Source organism: Somniosus microcephalus, chromosome 6 (assembly GCF_052327205.1).
Source record: "Somniosus microcephalus isolate GS21.2 chromosome 6, FLI_Smic_1.0, whole genome shotgun sequence".
Lineage (NCBI taxonomy): Eukaryota > Metazoa > Chordata > Chondrichthyes > Squaliformes > Somniosidae > Somniosus > Somniosus microcephalus.
Window position 1 is genome coordinate 281,030,222 of NC_140992.1, and position 14,410 is coordinate 281,044,631.

Consider the following 14,410-nt stretch of genomic DNA (forward strand, 5'->3'; position numbering starts at 1 on the left):
AGCAATGGTTACTGTTGGTCAGTAGTCTTTCCCTGTACCTGCCTCCTAGAGAACACAAGGTGTGAGCACATAGGAGGAAGGGGATATAGGGGAAGGCAGGGTCGAGGGGATGGCTGTGTATCTGGCTGTGTTGGAGGGTCAGTGCATGAGGGGATTTCGACATCCAGGGCGATAGTGATCGAATTTGTCATTTCCAGTGTTGTGCCTGTAACAGTAAAGGAGGAAGCAGCCATGACTATTCCTGGCTACGTGAAGGAGACTGCAGTGGCTTTGGTCAAAGCGTTGTGTTCACCTGCATTCAGGAAGTGACAGATGCACTGCTGTGGCGGGACAATGAGTTCATCCAGCTCTTTGAAAGTTTACTATTCCTGCTGGTTTCAGTGTTTGCTACAGTGCTGGGTGGGCGTTGGTTAATGGAGCTGTCTGTTCTGCTGGTCAGTCCAGTGGTGTACATTGATAACATGCAGGTGGTCAGTGATGCTCAGAACAAGACTACCAAGGAACAAAGAGGCTAAGGATTGGCAGATAGATTTTAAAATCTAAGTAAATGCTGATGGGTGCAGGAAGCATGTGCACAATGAATGGGTATCCAGTATCGAAGCAGGGAAAGGATGTGGTTGGGTGTGATCATTGCAGATTGGCTGACAGTATTTCGTCAGTGTGAGCTGCTTAGGTTTTGCAGGCATTTGAATAACGTTGGTACAGATTATTTTAATTTTGTTTAGGTCAGTGTTGGGGCCACAATGAAATATTGGGAGCATCTTTGAATACCCCACCTTCAAAAGAGCGCTGAAATGCAACAAAGATAAACCTGGCGCTCTGAGTTTGGAATGAATACTCTCCGAGCTGAGCTTGTCTTTGGAGAAAAGAAGATTGAGAAGGAACGTGATATGGATCTTTAAAGTGCTGAGAGGAGTGGATAATGTAATGCGAGCAGTGATCGTACTCTGAGGGCATGGGTGCAACATTAACCAGCCTCAATCGAGATTGCAAACTGTAATTCTTCCCCGGTGAACAGGTAAGGTACACTCTTAGAAAAATGCTTCAAAGTAAAGAGCTGAGTGATCCTCTTTGTAGCTGCCAAGCCTGTCCTTGTAGGCAGCTCATTAACTGTGATTGGGCACTTGATGATTGTGTGCCTGGGACCTTGAGAGTGCCATTAGTGGAATGTGACTGCTCAGGGTTTAATGTTGATTGTGATGTGGGACTGAGATCTATGACTGTCACTCCAGGGTCAGGGAGACACCGGTTGGCAGTTTCACCCTGCGGTTTTCGCCTCCTTCAGGATATTGAGTATGATGCAGGAAGGAACAGGTTTGACAGGCTGAATGGTTTCTCATGTTCAGAGGACTGAAATTTATAGGGTGAACCTGTGTAATCTAAATGTTCTCTGAGGACTTGGCAATCCCTGTGGTGGCAGGAATATGTAATTTGTGCTGTGAGGCTAATGAAGGGTTCAGTGTGCCATGATATGCATGTATCAGGGCAGCGACTGTGTTTCACACCCTCTCCATGGAGGGCTGAACGTCTTAAAAGAACAATTGAATTTCTAGAAATGGAAATAGGACCCAACAAGCTCAACCCCACCGGCTCCCCGTTATCCCTCAACCCCACCTTCTCACCACATCCCTCAACCCCACCTTCTCTCCACATCCCTCAACCCCACCTTCTCACCACATCCCTCAACCCCACCTTCTCACCACATCCCTCAACCCCACCTTCTCACCACATCCCTCAACCCCACCTTCTCACCACATCCCTCAACCCCACCTTCTCACCACATCCCTCAACCCCACCTTCTCACCACATCCCTCAACCCCACCTTCTCACCACATCCCTCAACCCCACCTTCTCACCACATCCCTCAACCCCACCTTCTCACCACATCCCTCAACCCCACCTTCTCACCACATCCCTCAACCCCACCTTCTCACCACATCCCTCAACCCCACCTTCTCACCACATCCCTCAACCCCACCTTCTCACCACATCCCTCAACCCCACCTTCTCACCACATCCCTCAACCCCACCTTCTCACCACATCCCTCAACCCCACCTTCTCACCACATCCCTCAACCCCACCTTCTCACCACATCCCTCAACCCCACCTTCTCACCACATCCCTCAACCCCACCTTCTCACCACATCCCTCAACCCCACCTTCTCACCACATCCCTCAACCCCACCTTCTCACCACATCCCTCAACCCCACCTTCTCACCACATCCCTCAACCCCACCTTCTCACCACATCCCTCAACCCCACCTTTTCTCCATATCCCTCAACTCTGCCTTCTCGCCATGTGCCGCAGCCCCACCGGCTCGCCGTGTGCCGCAGCCCCACCGGCTCGCCGTGTGCCGCAGCCCCACCGGCTCGCCGTGTGCCGCAGCCCCACCGGCTCGCCGTGTGCCGCAGCCCCACCGGCTCGCCGTGTGCCGCAGCCCCACCGGCTCGCCGTGTGCCGCAGCCCCACCGGCTCGCCGTGTGCCGCAGCCCCACCGGCTCGCCGTGTGCCGCAGCCCCACCGGCTCGCCGTGTGCCGCAGCCCCACCGGCTCGCCGTGTGCCGCAGCCCCACCGGCTCGCCGTGTGCCGCAGCCCCACCTACCTCTTGTGCAGTACTGAGGGAGTTCTGCACTGTCTTTCGGCTGAGACGTTAAACCGAGGCCCTGTCTGTTTTCTCGGGATGTAAAAGATCCCAGGGCACTATTTCGAAGAGCAGCAGGGGAGTTCTCCCCCGGTCTCCTGGCCAATATTTATCCCTCAATCAATATAACAAAAACAGATTAACTGATCGTTATCACATTGCTGTTTGTGGGAGCTTGCTGTGTGCAAATTGGCTGCCGCGTTTCCTACATTACAACAGTGACTACACTTCAAAAAGTACTTCATTGGCTGCAAAGCGCCTTGAGACATCTGGTGGATGTGAAAGGCGCTATATAAATGCAAGTCTTTCTATATCCCTCAATCCCACCTTCTCTCCATATCCCTCAATCCCACCTTCCCACCTTCTCCCTCAATCCCACCTTCTCACCTTCTCCCTCAATCTCCCTCAATCCCACCTTCTCTCCATATCCGTCCATCCCACCTTCCCACCTTCTCCCTCAATCCCACCTTCCCACCTTCTCCCTCAATCTCCCTCAATCCCACCTTCTCTCCATATCCCTCAATCCCACCTTCCCACCTTCTCCCTCAATCCCACCTTCCCACCTTCTCCCTCAATCTCCCTCAATCCCACCTTCTCTCCATATCCCTCAATCCCACCTTCCCACCTTCTCCCTCAATCCCACCTTCCCACCTTCTCCCTCAATCTCCCTCAATCCCACCTTCTCACCATATCCGTCCATCCCACCATATCTTTCAATTCGCTCTTCCTCCAGAATCACATCTAATTGTCTTTTCGGCTAATTTATACTGTGTTTCAGAGTCTTTGTCTAAAAAGTTCTCCAACTTCCCTTCTTAATCTAAACTTCCGCATTTTTAACTTGTTATCTGGGATTTAAGTCCTTCATCAAATGGAACAACTTGTGAATTTCCTCCATAATCTTGAAAACTTTATTTCATCTCTGTCTTTTCCAAAGAAAGTAAGCCCGTCTTCCTCAGTCTTTACCCATAATTTAAGTCCCTGAAATCTGGTCTAACTTTCCTTGCTCCTTCTGTCCCCCTTGGGCAATAATATGCTCCTGTGAACTGTCCAGTGCTGAGATGGCCCTGATTAGCATCTTGTACAGCAACAATCAAACTCCCTTCGGCTTGCACTATCGCTCTTGTGGAACCCAGCACCTTTTTTACTGCAGTTAATTCGTGCACTGAGGGTTCCATAGATTAACCCACAATAGCCCCTCGATCTCTCTTGATCAACGCATTGTCCCATTTAACCCACAATAGCCCCTCGATCTCTCCTGATCAACGCATTGTCCCATTTAACCCACAATAGCCCCTCGATCTCTCCTGATCAACGCATTGTCCCATTTAACCCACAATAGCCCCTCGATCTCTCTTGATCAACGCATTGTCCCATTTAACCCACAATAGCCCCTCGATCTCTCCTGATCAACGCATTGTCCCATTTAACCCACAATAGCCCCTCGATCTCTCCTGATCAACGCATTGTCCCATTTAACCCACAATAGCCCCTCGATCTCTCCTGATCAACGCATTGTCCCATTTAACCCACAATAGCCCCTCGATCTCTCCTGATCAACGCATTGTCCCATTTAACGCACAATAGCCCCTTGATCTCTCTTGATCAACGCATTGTCCCATTTAACCCACAATAGCCCCTCGATCTCTCCTGATCAACGCATTGTCCCATTTAACCCACAATAGCCCCTCGATCTCTCTTGATCAACGCATTGTCCCATTTAACCCACAATAGCCCCTCGATCTCTCCTGATCAACGCATTGTCCCATTTAACCCACAATAGCCCCTCGATCTCTCCTGATCAACGCATTGTCCCATTTAACCCACAATAGCCCCTCGATCTCTCCTGATCAACGCATTGTCCCATTTAACCCACAATAGCCCCTCGATCTCTCCTGATCAACGCATTGTCCCATTTAACCCACAATAGCCCCTCGATCTCTCTTGATCAACGCATTGTCCCATTTAACCCACAATAGCCCCTCGATCTCTCCTGATCAACGCATTGTCCCATTTAACCCACAATAGCCCCTCGATCTCTCTTGATCAACGCATTGTCCCATTTAACCCACAATAGCCCCTCGATCTCTCCTGATCAACGCATTGTCCCATTTAACCCACAATAGCCCCTCGATCTCTCCTGATCAACGCATTGTCCCATTTAACCCACAATAGCCCCTCGATCTCTCTTGATCAACGCATTGTCCCATTTAACCCACAATAGCCCCTCGATCTCTCCTGATCAACGCATTGTCCCATTTAACCCACAATAGCCCCTCGATCTCTCTTGATCAACGCATTGTCCCATTTAACCCACAATAGCCCCTCGATCTCTCCTGATCAACGCATTGTCCCATTTAACCCACAATAGCCCCTCGATCTCTCTTGATCAACGCATTGTCCCATTTAACCCACAATAGCCCCTCGATCTCTCCTGATCAATGCATTGTCCCATTTAACCCACAATAGCCCCTCGATCTCTCTTGATCAACGCATTGTCCCATTTAACCCACAATAGCCCCTCGATCTCTCTTGATCAACGCATTGTCCCATTTAACCCACAATAGCCCCTCGATCTCTCCTGATCAACGCATTGTCCCATTTAACCCACAATAGCCCCTCGATCTCTCTTGATCAACGCATTGTCCCATTTAACCCACAATAGCCCCTCGATCTCTCCTGATCAACGCATTGTCCCATTTAACCCACAATAGCCACTCGATCTCTCTTGATCAACGCATTGTCCCATTTAACCCACAATAGCCCCTCGATCTCTCCTGATCAACGCATTGTCCCATTTAACCCACAATAGCCCCTCGATCTCTCTTGATCAATGCATTGTCCCATTTAACCCACAATAGCCCCTCGATCTCTCTTGATCAACGCATTGTCCCATTTAACCCACAATAGCCCCTCGATCTCTCTTGATCAACGCATTGTCCCACTTAACCCACAATAGCCCCTCGATCTCTCCTGATCAACGCACTGCCCAATTAACACCCACCCTGTGTCTCAGTTAACACGCAGTAACCCCATATATCTCTTCTGCCCCTGATTATTTGGAGCAAGTATTTGAATTAACTCTTAAAGTAACTGTATCCAAACTGACTCACTTTGGGAGTGTTTGTTTGACAATGAGGACATGTTAAGGAGTGAGTTTAAAGGGAGTAGGAAGCCTGACTCTGGCATACAGGAGCTAGACTGGAATAATGTTTGCATCAGACAGGCAGCTACTGCAGTGCTGCATTGACTACGACTAGCCCTTATTGCACACTGACTAAGATGCATTTCAGGGGTGGTGCATCTGGCTTCGTTGAATCCGTTCGTTAGAATCCTTTACGTTAAGGGGATAACTGCCCTCATCTGTGACCCTGACTTCACTCTGCAGTCTACAGAGCAGTTAGTTTATTAGTGCAATTTTGGTTCAGTTGGATTACTGTACCTCGCCAAGCACTCACCTTTTGTTGCTTCATTATATTTATTGATCAGGCTGCAGGAGTCTATTAATATTTATTTGTTGAAGCACTGCGTGCAGTTGTATTGTAAAGGTGGCTGACAGCGCTCCGCCTTGAGCCCAGGGTTTGTTAATATGCAGCAGGCAGGCTTGTGTTGTGTTTGGCAGCACCCCCCTGTGGTGGGCACTAGTATTGGCCATTCAGCAGACAGCCCCAAAAGTGGGATTCAGTTCAATGTCTATTTGTTTACAAGAACTTTCTCTTTCTCCCACTCGCTTTGCCTCAAGTGCTCCTTCTGGCATGCGTGCGTTCTCTTGTCTACCCTTGTCATCTTTCTCGCTCTCTCCCCCTCGTTCATTCCTATCCTCGCATGTTCTCTCCCACTAATGTTCTTGCTTTTTGTCGCACTTGTGCTCGCTCTCTGTCGTGCGTGCTTTCCTTCTCGTGTGCATGTACTTTCTTGCACACGCTCTCACTCTCTGCCTTCACCCATCTCCCCTTGGAGTCATCAGTTGAGCAAAAAGCTTTTGACTTAACTGAAATTAGATTGCCAGTCAAACACCAAGAAACCAGTGACCCAGTAAAATGCCCCCAGAGAGTGGGATAGCCCCTATGCACCTTCCTGGCTGTGGTACCCCCTCACCCCTGTCGGTCTGTAAACCACAAGCATGTTAAATCACTGTACAAATATGTGCGATTGGGCCATTAGCGAACCTCCTGTGAATGATATGTTGAGAGTACACACCAGTACTGTATTAGCGTGTGGGTAGCGAGTGAACATTCAATCAGTGTGAGACTACATATCAGCCGATTTGTCAGTCATGGCTCAGTTGGTAGCACCCTTGCCTCTGAGTCAGAATGTTGTAGGTTCAAGTCCACTCCAGAGACTTGAGCACAAAAATCTAAGCTGACACTCCAGTGCAGTACTGAGGGAGTGCTGCACTGTCTTTCGGATGAGATGTTAAACCGAGGCCAAGTCTGCCCCCTCAGGTGGATGTAAAAGATCCCATGGCACTATTTCGAAGAGGAGCTGGGGACTTATCCCTGGTGTTCTAGCCAATATTTATCCCTCAGTCAACACCTGATCATCATCACGTTGCTGTGTGTGGGAGCTTGCTGTGCGCAAATTGTCTGCCATGTTTCCTACATTACGACAGTAATGACACATCAAAGGTACTTCACTGGCTGTAAAACTCTGGGACATCCTGAGGTCGTGAAAGGTGCTATAGAAATGCAAGTCTAGTCCTTCCCACAGTGCCACTGCCCACTTTCAATTTCTGGGTCAGGTACTGAAGGGTGGTTGGCACTCTTGGAATCCGTAGCCCAGCCAGAATTAGTGCCTCGAGGAAGGGAGAAAATTGGAAGCATTTCCCTTGAAAACATTGTGAAAACAAATTATCAGGATTGCCTGTTTTACTCTCAATCCTGGGACTCTTATTCTGTGAGAGTTGAAAAAACAGCAGCCACCCTTTTAATGTTGAAATATTTTAAAAAACCTTTTTGATTTGTTCAAACGAGACAAAAATATAAGAAGAATAAAAAGCACTGAGACAATCAGCGAAGGGAAACGGCAGTTAGAAAGCGCCGGAGTGGGATGGGTTTAAGAACTGTCGGTAATATTAATAAACTGCACAGAATACCTTCCGAGCTCTGTAGTTATATTATCAGAAGCATGCCTTTGTCAGCCTGTATTAATATTGACTGCAGAAGACAGATAGTAGCTGGTAAATGCCAGGGCTCAGCTTTATCTGCCAGGAGCAGAGAGCCGGGTTGTTATCAGCAGAGAGCAGCGTGTGTGCTGAGCAGCTCACTCTCTGAGCTGGTGCTCGCTGGCCATTCCGACAAGGAATGGATTCACATTACAACAAGCTAGAGAGATTGGAGGTGTGGGTGAATGAGGAGGAGGAGGAGAGAATGAATTGAATAAACAATCTCCACTTTTATTTCATGTTCAATTTCCAGGTAGTATTCTCATTCCTCCACTCGTTTTTCCCCACTCTCTTTTTCCCTCTTTTGTCAGTCTTCCTCTCTCCTACTCCTTCGCCCCCCCCCCCCCCCCCTCGCAATCTCGGCTTACCATCAAAGGATCTTATACTGTTGCTGTATCAGGTGATTGTAGCGCACTGTCGTATTTCAGTGTAGCGCTGAGGGAGCGCAGCACTGTCGGAGGGGCAGTACTGAGGGAGCGCAGTACTGAGGGAGCGCTGCACTGTCGGAGGGGCAGTACTGAGGGAGTGCTGCACTGTCGGAGGGGCAGTGCTGAGAGAGTGCCGCACTGTCGGAGGGGCAGTACTGAGGGAGCGCCGCACTGTCGGAGGGGCAGTACTGAGGGAGCGCTGCACTGTCGGAGGGGCAGTACTGAGGGAGCGCTGCACTGTCGGAGGGGCAGTACTGAGGGAGCGGCGCACTGTCGGAGGGGCAGTACTGAGGGAGCGCCGCACTGTCCGAGGGGCAGTACTGAGGGAGCGCTGCACATAGGAATGTAGAAACCGCGGCAACCAATTTGCACACAGCAAGATCCGACAAACAGCAATGTGGTAATGACCAGCTAAATGTTTTAGTAATGTTGATTGAGAAATATGTGTTGGTCAGGACACCGGGGAGAACTCCCCTGCTCTTCTTCGAATAGTGCCGTGGGATATTTAATGCTCACCTGAGAGAGCAGACAGGGCCTCGGTTTAACGTCTCATCCGGATGACGGCACCTCCCTCAGTACTGCCCCTCCGACAGTGCGGCGCTCCCTCAGTACCGCCCCTCCGACAGTGCGGCGCTCCCTCAGTACCGCCCCTCCGACAGTGCGGCGTTCCCTCAGTACCGCCCCTCCGACAGTGCGGCGCTCCCTCAGTACCGCCCCTCCGACAGTGCGGCGCTCCCTCAGTACCGCCCCTCCGACAGTGCGGCGCTCCCTCAGTACCGCCCCTCCGACAGTGCGGCGCTCCCTCAGTACCGCCCCTCCGACAGTGCGGCGCTCCCTCAGTACCGCCCCTCCGACAGTGCGGCGCTCCCTCAGTACCGCCCCTCCGACAGTGCGGCGCTCCCTCAGTACCGCCCCTCCGACAGTGCGGCGCTCCCTCAGTACCGCCCCTCCGACAGTGCGGCGCTCCCTCAGTACCGCCCCTCCGACAGTGCGGCGCTCCCTCAGTACCGCCCCTCCGACAGTGCGGCGCTCCCTCAGTACCGCCCCTCCGACAGTGCGGCGCTCCCTCAGTACCGCCCCTCCGACAGTGCGGCGCTCCCTCAGTACCGCCCCTCCGACAGTGCGGCGCTCCCTCAGTACCGCCCCTCCGACAGTGCGGCGCTCCCTCAGTACCGCCCCTCCGACAGTGCGGCGCTCCCTCAGTACCGCCCCTCCGACAGTGCGGCGCTCCCTCAGTACCGCCCCTCCGACAGTGCGGCGCTCCCTCAGTACCGCCCCTCCGACAGTGCGGCGCTCCCTCAGTACCGCCCCTCCGACAGTGCGGCGCTCCCTCAGTACCGCCCCTCCGACAGTGCGGCGCTCCCTCAGTACCGCCCCTCCGACAGTGCGGCGCTCCCTCAGTACCGCCCCTCCGACAGTGCGGCGCTCCCTCAGTACCGCCCCTCCGACAGTGCGGCGCTCCCTCAGTACCGCCCCTCCGACAGTGCGGCGCTCCCTCAGTACCGCCCCTCCGACAGTGCGGCGCTCCCTCAGTACCGCCCCTCCGACAGTGCGGCGCTCCCTCAGTACCGCCCCTCCGACAGTGCGGCGCTCCCTCAGTACCGCCCCTCCGACAGTGCGGCGCTCCCTCAGTACTGCACTGGGAGTGTCTGCTGTTGATGAGGAAAACATGCAAAATCCCCAAAATAATTCCCAATAAACATTGTAGCTTGTTTCCTTGTAGCAATATTGATGGACGGAGACCCAATGATCCTGCTGGGATTTTCACTAAATATGATTCCAAATGGTTTCTATCATCCATAGCCTCATCCCTCCCTATCTCTGAAACCTCCTCCAGCTCCACAACCCCCCCGTGCCTCAAGATCTCTGCGCTTCTCCAATTCTGACCTCTTGCGCATCCCCGATTTTCATCGCTCCAACGTTGCCAGCCATGCCTTCAACTGCCTGGGCCCTAACCTCTGGAGTTTGTCCCTGAATCTCTCTGCCTCTCTAACTCTGTCTCCTCTTTGAAGACACTCCATAAAACCTAACTCTTTGACCTGTCCTAATATCTCCTTAAGTGGCTTGGTATCAGATTTTGTCTGATAAACACTCCTGTGTCGTGCCTTGGGACATTTTACTATGTTAAAGGCACTATATAAATGCAAATTGTTGTTGTATCCCTGTAAACTAGTGAAGCTGAAGTGCATAAACTGGGGCACATTCTTTCTGGTCCTCTGTGCGTCAGTCTGTAGCCCTCTGAAGAGACTGGCAGTATATGTGACCTGCCTCCACTCTTAGTGCTGCTCGTCGGTCGGTCACTCCTATTGTCACCTCCTAGAGACTCGATTTCTCCAACACCCCTTCACTGGCCTCCCATCCTCTAAAATCCACCTTGTCTAAAATCTCCCAACCATGCTTGTCCTGCACTAACCCGAACCCTGCTCACCAGTAACCCACATCCTCACCGACTTACACTGACTCCCAGCCTCTCAACGCATTCAATTTAAGATCCTTGTCTTCAAATCCTTCTACTGCCTCACCCACCCTCTCTCTGTAACCTCCTGCAGCCTTCAAACCTCTCCCACACTGCTCAGTCCTTCTTTGCAGCCAGTCTCCCTTCAGCCCACCATTGGGGGAGAGCCTTCAGATACCTCAGTCCTTCTCTCTGGAAGGTTATTTCAGTAAAGAACTCCCTTAAACCCCCTCTGCCGCTCCACAGCTCTGCCCATCTTCTTCTTCTTCAAAAAAAAACTTTCTTAAACCTCTCTTTTCAACCAGCCTTTTGGTCACCCCTCCTAATCTTTCCCGCTATGGCTCCGTGTCTGTTCATTTAGCTGTTCAATTCTTTTTCCCATTTCCTCTGTCAAGTGCCTGGGATTGTTCTCCATGTTAAAGGCAATGAATAAGTCTAAGTTTTGTTAATTTATTTTGGGGGGGAGCAGGGACTTTGTTTCTTGGGGGTGGTCCCTATGGGTTGTCGGACTGTTGCTGCACAGTCCCAGTTTGCAGAGGGTTAACGTGCTGGCGTTTGTTTGTTTGTGAGGCTGAAGGAAGGTGCGATGGGGGTGGGGGGGGGGCCTGTCATGTGTTGGAAGCACTTGCTCCTCATTAAGAGTGGAGGCTCTGTCTGTGGTCACTGGCTGTCAATGTCAAGAATGAAGGGCAGGAACATCTGTGCAGTAACTGTTGCTCATCACAGTGGGATCCTTCTCCTCCATCTGCTTCCTATTCATGGTTCCTCATTACACAGCCTGCACCTCAGCGGCCAGAGACAACAGTTTCTCCCTAAGAAACCACCAACACACTCTCGCCAGCCGGGCACCATTAACAGTTACAGTAAAACCCAGCACACATTCATTAGTTTTGTATTTCCATCTATTTTTTAGTTCTGGGTTGGATACAGAGTAAAGCTCCCTCTACACTGTCCCATCAAACACTCCCAGGGCAGGTACAGCACGGGTTAGATACAGAGTAAAGCTCCCTCTACACTGTCCCATCAAACACTCCCAGGGCAGGTACAGCATGGTTTAGATACAGAGTAAAGCTCCCTCTACACTGTCCCATCAAACACTCCCAGGGCAGGTATAACACGGGGTTGGATACAGAGTAAAGCTCCCTCCACACTGTCCCATCAAATACTCTCAGGGCAGCTACAGCACGAGTTAGATGTCAGTGGGTGCCTGGAGACGGGATGTTCTAATGTCTGAGTCTCTGGGGCTGAATCTTCTCGCATTCCCTCCGCCACCTCCCAACCTGCCAATATGGATGTTGTCAGGATTCCTCCCTCCCTCACATAGGCCTCGTGTTGGACTTGAATCCCATCCCCATGGGGCTGGAGTTGGGTTTGAATCTCGTCCCCCAGCGGGGTGCAGTATTAACCCAGCTCCGATTAGCACCATTGTTAATTGCTTGAAGTATTCATACCTGCCACACAACAATCAGCCCAAACTTTAAATTGCATTTTTTCTCAATTCTCTCGATGTTATGAGCTGTGTCACTGATCTGCAGCTTGCTGCCTCTCTGCCCCTGCCTAGTCCTTCCCTGAAGGACATGTCTGTAATAAGTGCGGGTCTCCGTTCTTTGCTTCCTCTGATAACACTGCTCCTCTCTCTTGTGGTGAATGATTGACCTTGCTTCCCTTTTCTCCATGTGAAGTAACTGTCTGTTATCTATAATTAAACAGGCAAACTCTGATGGGACAATTAGGTTTATCAGATTCACACAGCAGCCGCTTTCTCTCTCTCTTCCCCGTTGGCTCCGTCTGTTATTGCCTGCTTGATGCTGAAAGTATCAGCCGCATGAGCTGTGTGTAATTGGAGTGAATATGTCTACGTCCGACTCCCCATCCTACCTGTGGAAGGTGGAGCTCTGTACAGTGAGAAATATCACCTTGTACTGTTGGCTACAAGCACAGCATTTCTGCAACCATCCCGGTGAGTGAGGGGGTGAGGAGCAATGTTCCCCCTCTCTCTTCGCGCGTGGTCCCTTTAACTGGTTGTGTGGCCCATTCAAATTTTCGGGCATGCGTGGTTTCCTCAATGTGAGAGCTGGTGAGTGACCAATGAAGTGTAGTCACTGTTGTAATGTAGGAAACACAGCAGCCAATTGGTGCACAGCAGATCCCACAAACAACAATGGGATAATGACCAGACCGTTTGTTTTAATGTTGGTTGAGGGATAAATATTGGCCAGCACACCAGGAGAACGCCCTGCTTTTCTTGGAATTGTGCGTGGGATCTTGTGTCCACCTGAGGGAAGACGTTGTTTAACATTTCACCTGAAAGACGGCATCTCCGACAGTGCAGCACTTCAATTCAATTTTATTTGTCATATATGCAGCAGACGTGTGTACTGCACAATGAAATGTTGATTTTTATGAGTCCTCCCAACATTGGAATAAATATGGCATAACAATGATAAAAATACTAATAGAAATACAGTAATAAATAAAACAACAAATAATAATAAATTAATCGTTCATGAGTCTTATGGCCTGGGGGTAGAAGCTGTTTCGAAACCTGTTGGTACAAGACCGTATGCTTCGGTATCTCTTACCGGACGGGAGCAGGGCGAAGAGGTTGTGGCTGGGGTGACTCGCATCTTTAATGATTCTCAGGGCCTTCCCCCGGCACCTCTCGGGGTAGATATCCTGCACAGCAGGTAGTTTAATTCCTATAGTATGTTGTGCAGCTTTCACCACCATCTGTAGAGCCTTGCAGTCTGTGGCGGTGCAGTTGCCATACCAGGTAGTGATGCAGCCGGACAGGATACTCTCGATGGTGCACCGGTAGAAGTTGGTGAGAATCTGGGGGGCCATTCCAAATTTCTTCAGTCTCCTGAGGAAGAACAGGCATTGGCATGCCTTCTTGGTTACGACGTCGATGTGATGGGACCACGTTAAGTCCTCCGTAATGAATACACCCAGGAATTTGAAGCTGCTGACCCTCTCCACCTCGGCCCCTTCCTCAGCACTGCACTGGAGTGTCAGCTTAGATTTTGCGCTCAATTCTCTGGAGTGGGACTTGCCTCTCAGTCAGAAGGCTGTGGGTTCGAGTGTGCTACCCACTGAGCCACAGCTGGCACCTCACCAGTGTTCCCCCTAAGTTGCGCGGCTGCGCAGTAATCTCCAAGGTCCTGTGCAGGCCGCTCACCAGCTTTTACATTGTAAATATTGCACATGCACAGAAATTTAAAGGGACCAGGCATTAAAAGAAACAGGCCACATAGAACAAAGCGCAGCTCACAGGGAACACTGCACCTCAGCCAAGTGGCCATTAATTGTGGATGAGCCTAGATGGTGAGTGCAGACAGGTTGTGGAGGAAATCACTGGCGAGTCCAGTCCTGTCCTCACCTGCTGTTCACATGCATATCCTTGTCCAGGGGTGACTGGACAGTGATCAGGAGCAGGACCTTGGTCCATTGTTCTTTTCCCTCCAGCGTTCTTCACCACCAGGAGCCTGTGCATGGTGTTCACCCTCAGCTCCTCTTGGTGCTTCAGCTGAGATCAGTAACTCAGCAAGTCGAGGTGTGAGGGTGCAGCCCTGCCCTGCATCACACCCTGTGGGAACACGGTTTAAAAATGTACTTGCTGTCCTGGTTGCAATGACCTCCAGTTGCCCTTGGTTCGTTCCATGTGTGGTTTCTGTGTCTGCGCTTAATTCTCGCTCAGTAACCAGAGCCGTGCTGTGACATG

General features: G+C 51.0%; 1 protein-coding gene across 1 annotated transcript in view; it reads left to right on the forward strand.

Annotated features, from left to right (window-relative positions):
- Window positions 1-706: 706 nt before the first annotated feature.
- The window catches only part of LOC147116775 (protein CBFA2T1-like), a 158,255-nt gene continuing 144,551 nt past the window's right edge, over window positions 707-14,410 (forward strand). The window contains exon 1 of the mRNA XM_085991953.1: window positions 707-1,018. The gene's annotated coding sequence lies outside the window, so the exon portion shown is untranslated. The remainder of the gene's footprint in view (window positions 1,019-14,410) is intronic.